This window comes from Lycium barbarum, chromosome 4 (assembly GCF_019175385.1).
Source record: "Lycium barbarum isolate Lr01 chromosome 4, ASM1917538v2, whole genome shotgun sequence".
NCBI lineage: Eukaryota > Viridiplantae > Streptophyta > Magnoliopsida > Solanales > Solanaceae > Lycium > Lycium barbarum.
Window position 1 is genome coordinate 26,980,750 of NC_083340.1, and position 6,000 is coordinate 26,986,749.

Consider the following 6,000-nt stretch of genomic DNA (forward strand, 5'->3'; position numbering starts at 1 on the left):
ATTCAATGAAAGAAGAGATACATCCATTGGTAGACAATGGTACATGGACTTTGGAACATCTTCCTCAGGGTAAGAAAGCACTTGGTAATTAGTTGGTGTACAAGACCAAGTTTTTGTCAAATGGAGATGTGGAACGGCTCAAATCGCGCTTGGTTGTGTTGGAAAATCATCAACAAGCGGGGATTGACTACAACGAAACTTTTGCTCCGGTCGCCAAGATGACTACTGTTCGACCCTTCCTAGCCATTGCAGCATCCAAATATTGGGAACTTCACCAAATGGATGTTCATAATGCCTTTTTACATGGTGACCTTGATGAGGAGGTGTATATGAAGCTCCCTCCTAGGTTTGAAAGTCCAGATCTTACGTTGGTGTGTTGTTTGCGCAAATCGTTGTATGGGTTGAAACAGGCCCCTAGATGTTGGTTTGCAAAATTGGTGACTGCTTTGAAAGGGTACGGTTTCCTTCAATCTTATTCTGATTATTCTCTTTTTACATTTACTAGAGGGAATATTCAGATTAATATCTTGGTTTATGTTGATGATCTTATTATTTCTGGGAATGATTCCGCTGCACTTGCAACTTTCAAAGCCTATTTGAGTGATTGTTTCAAAATGAAAGACCTTGGGTCTCTCAAATATTTTTTTGGTATTGAAGTAGCTCGTAGTTCATCAGGGTTGTTTTTGTGTCAACGCAAGTATACTCTTGATATTATCTCTAAAGCAGGATTGTTAGGTGCAAAGCCAAGTGGGTTCCCTATTGAGCAAAATCATAAACTTGGCCTTGCAAATGGAGATTTGTTGTCGGATCCGGAGGTCTACCGTAGATTAGTCGGGTGTTTGATTTATTTGGGGGTCACTTGACCGGACTTGGCATATTCTGTTCATATTTTGTCTCAATTCATGCAAGAACCCCAGATTGAACATTGGGAAACGGCCTTACGAGTGGTCCGTTATTTGAAAGGCACACCAGGACAGGGTATTTTGTTACGTGCCGACAGTGAGTTGACTTTGCAGGGATGGTGTGATTCTGATTGGGCGGCTTGTCCGCTTACTCATCGTTTGTTGACAGGTTGGCTTGGATTTCTAGGTCAATCTCCCATCTCTTGGAAGACAAAGAGCAACACACAGTTTCTAGATCTTCTGCAGAGGCTGAACATAGGTCCATGGCTGCGGTCACTTGTGAGTTGAAGTGACTGAGAGGTCTGTTGTTGAGTTTAGGTATACAACATCCCAAGACGATCAAATTGTTTTGTGATAGTCAGTCCGCTTTGCACATCACAAAAAATTCGGTTTTCCATGAACGAACAAAGCACATTGAGGTAGATTGTCGCTTTGTTCGTGATGCAATTAATGAAGGTTTGATTTCTCCGTCACACGTTTCAACATCTTCACAATTGGCAGACATTTTTACCAAAACTCTCGGCAAAACTCAGTTTGACTTCTACAACGTTTGATGTTTGGCCTTCACATGATCACACTTTCAAACGCGAATGTTTGAAGTTGCCAAGCTTCAAACACGATTTTATGAATTTGCACCCGAAACGGTTAAACTTGTAAAAAAAAACAAAGTGGGCACAAGTTAAATGACAACCCCAAAAGTGGGTATTTGTGCACTTGGCGCAATTTAATTTCATTTCCTATTTGTTTTTCGGTGGTTTCTTCTCTAATTGGTAATTGTTAGATCCTCTAGCAATTCCCTTATTGTTAAAATGGAATTTGTGTTAGCCACTATATAAAGATTGCTTCTTCTTTTTTCCATTGGAAATTTTCTGTACTTAGTTCGTTCTCTTTTTAAATTTGGATTTATCTAATACTAAATCCAATTCCTTTCCGACCAAAAACAATATTTCCAACCTTGGGTTTCTCTTCATGCCAAATAAGAATATTGTTATCATGTTATGCATTGTTTAAGTTTGGGTTCACACAATATATGGTGTGCATAATGAAAGATTATAAAAACAATGACAAGTCTATTTCAAATACAAGGATAGAACCTATGCTTAATTAATGTTTGGTAATGGCAATCTTTAGAAACAAGATACTGTACTTTTTATTTTATTTTATAGTTTTAGTGTTTAATCTAAAAAAATCCTATTTGGCTAGGGAAATGCTATAAATTATTAATATAAAGAAATCCTCAAGGGCACTTTACATCGTATTTGGTCATTGGAAGCAAACTTGAGAAATAGGTTATTGGTAGAAGTGGCGAAAACACATAGTATAAACCAAAAAACAAGTACATCAAACAATGACATAAAGCTCAATTAAGCCCTAATAAATTAACTTATTTACTTGTATTATGCTAACATCTTTATCTACATAGGTTAAAAATATCCACTCAAAACTAATTAATTAATTGGGAAGCATCTTTCTTTATAATGTTAAAGGCACGAATTACATATAAAGATAAAGTAGCCAATCAAGAAAAGAGTTGACAAGTGAGTTTCTAAGCTTTTTTATTTAAAAATAAAATAAAATCCACCGCTAGTTACTTAAAAATCTAATTTATTACTGTATGTTAATTAGGATGATCAAGTGTTTGCTAAACTTAGAAATTTAACCCTCTTAGCAAAATATGAAAAAATAAAAACATAATTGAAATCATTTGTAAATGGAAAGTTGAGGTAAGTGGGGATGCTTGCGAATACAAATATCCATTAATAAAAAAGGGGTTATGGACATATGTGCTTTTTATTTGTCTATTTATCACAAGAAAGTGAAGTTCCCTACTGCTGTCTAATCAAGCTCTTGGAAAAGTGCTCATCAAATAATTAGTTTCAACAGGAAAGCTGCTGAAAATTACAGTAATTATTTAACAAATTGAGAAAGAGAAAGGAGGAAAGAAGTATAAGGAAAAAAAGTGGAAGACATGATATATATATATATATATGCCCACTCTGATTTTAATTTCTGTCTTATATATAGATAGTTCACAAAGGAGGAGAGGAAGTGGAAAGAATGATTCTCAAATTGTCATAAAGTTATATATAAATTTTGTAAACCCTTTTTCTTAATAAATATTCACATAGTTATTATAGAATAAACTATGACTTGAAGATTTATATGTGTACTAATTTAATTTTTATGCTTTCTATCCTTTTCCTCATGTAGACATGTCTTTATCAAATAGATACAATTTTTTGGTGCAAAATGATATTAGATGGGATATAAAGTAACTTTGTGTTATTTTTAAAGTAAACAATAAAAAGCTCTTACTTAACTTATTTAATTGGAGGCTAGCAATCATTATTCGTCTGTAAGATATGAACCATAAAGATATCCATGTAGATAAAGTACCAAGTGAACGCAGGCATAGAGATAACCCAAATTAAACAATTGTGTACATTATTATTTTATTAGTAAATATGAAGTGTGCACCGGAATCTTTGTCTGAAAAACACTCTCATTCCATGCATATAGCGCAGTACAAAGTTTATTATCATCAATCGTACAGCCAAGAATCACATGGATTGAAAATGGGGGCAATTCTAAAGACTTTAAGCGCGCGTTTGGTGTGAAGGATCCCGAAAAATAAGCAGAAAATATTATCACAAATGCATTTATATATAACTTTGGAAAACAATATGAAATAGGATTGTGGTGACGGGGTGGGGTGCTAGGGATAGGGGTGGTGTGGGTAGGATTGGGGTTGAGGGTGGTGGTGGTAAGGGGTCAGGTGGTAGGGGGTAGTGGAGTGGGGGATATCGATGGCAGGTTGTTGGGGATGGAAATAATGAGACAATCAACCTGGAGGCTGGAGTACCACTTATGTACTTGTTTTTATTACTCTCATTGGGAAAGTTGCTTTCCTGATTCTGAAAAAAAATTATTTTTCTAGAAAAAATATTTTCAAAGTTTTTTAACTAACCAATCATGAAAAAATTACCCCCAGGACAAAAACATACCCTAAAGATATTTATTCTCTTTGACCTCAAAAAGGAACTTAAATTAAAGAAGGTGAAATCTCCAACTTATTGTTAATATCTTTCTTGCTTCCACCAATTTTTCTTACAAGTCAGAATCTGAGTCCTCAATTTAGGATGTAATTGTTTTATAGTGAACAATGCTCTAGGATAAACAATTCATGTAGTGGAGTGACAATTGAGCTATATAGGAAGAATGGTATCAAATTCAACAATGCGACATAGTGAAAAGTAAGTTATAGAATAAAAAAAGAAAGAAATGTTTTATTTTCACCATGAAAATTAATCATATAATCAGGAATGTGGCTTAATGTGCTTCTTAATTAATTACATTTGTTGATGAAAATAGAGAGCAAGAAAGCACAAAATGACATCTCAACCCTTTGTGTGCGAATTCATTACTAGCAACTACTTCTTTTTTGTGTTAAATAGCATGTTTGGCGAAACTTCTAAAATCAATTTATTTTGAAAAGTACTTTTTTAAAAGTGTTTTTCAAAAAAGCACTTTTGGCGAAAATCAGTTTGTGTTTGGCCAATTAATTTTAAAAACACTTTTGAGCGGCAATTAGTGTTTGACAAAACTTTTAAATCTAAGTGTATTTTTCTCAAAAGTGCTTTTCAAAAAAGTACTTTTGGGCAAACACTATTTTTTTAACTTCTGAAAAATTGTTTCTGCTACTCTTTAGAATCACTTATTTTCTCTTAAAAGCTTAATCAAACACCTCACTTTTTTTAATATAAGTACTTATTGAAAAAAAATACTTTTGAGAAAAAATAAGCTCGGCCAAATAGGCTATTAGGCTTTAATTTATACACTAAAGTCAACAAATGATTAATAATACTCATGAGATGAGTTTGTCATGTTTTTTTAATAGTATAAAATAGGTATCTTCTTATTACTGCTTCATATAGCTACCAAAGAGCGAAAATTAGGAACTAAGAGCTAGTTCTCAACTTTTTGCCGCCTTGAATCTTTACTCTAGGACTTTAAAAAGTTTTAATTTGATGGGATTTGTAGCTTCGTAGTGAAGTTGCTTACTTTCATAGACATGTTATCGCAATTATTTTTCCGGCACTTATTATTTTAACGGAATATAATAATATAGTAACACTTTTAGATAGATTTGAGGTGAGTCGTCAATTCTTGATATTATTTCATTAATCGTTTACAGATATTAAAGGAATCGATGCACTAACCTCTCGCTATGTGCGGGATTCGGGAGAAGCCGGCTCCCGATATAGAGATTGCGGATTCAATATTGAATAATTCATAATTTCGTTCAACCACTTCAACAATCATTAAAAAACCCAATTTGATTGAGTTGATTCTTGAGAGCATATATGTATAATATTACTAAAACTTTCATGACCGTTTTCCTTTTTTATTTTGTGTGTTTCCAAAGGGTGTTACTTTACTCCTTTGTACTTTTTCCTTATTCACGTGACCCCACTTAATTCTATGATGATTAGATTGATTGTATTATTTCAAAAATGGTACTATATAGTATTATTTAACAATAACTCGATCATAATATATGGTCATTAATTAATCTTCTAAATGCTTTCGGCAAACTACGTCTAATCAAAGTAAAACACCCAAGATTGTCAAAAAATCAAAATATTGAGGTTACTTTCAGTAGGTCAAAGGCTAATTTATGCACGCCTGGTGATTTTCTCTAGTGGTAATTATGGGATTAGTAACTGTTGCTTTCTATATTAATCCTAATTAACATATTGTTACCACTAAGTTAAGTGCGATCTGGGATAATTGTTAGATAAGCTTACAATTTAATTAACATATTTTGCATTTATCACTAAATTAACTTTCTTGGTCATGCTTCATTAGTCAACTGAATGATGATTAATATCCACGAGACACTAATTAATCCTCAAGAGGGTTAACAAGTGAGGCATGTTGGTTAATAATGTCTGCAAGTTCTTTGTTCATCATCTACTAATTATTATACTTCTAATTTGTCGGTCAAATTAATCATGAAATGAGATACCTTATAAGTTACAATCTTTGAAATGAAGTGACTTGTATGTTTATTTATTCCCCAAACATATGTAGCGTG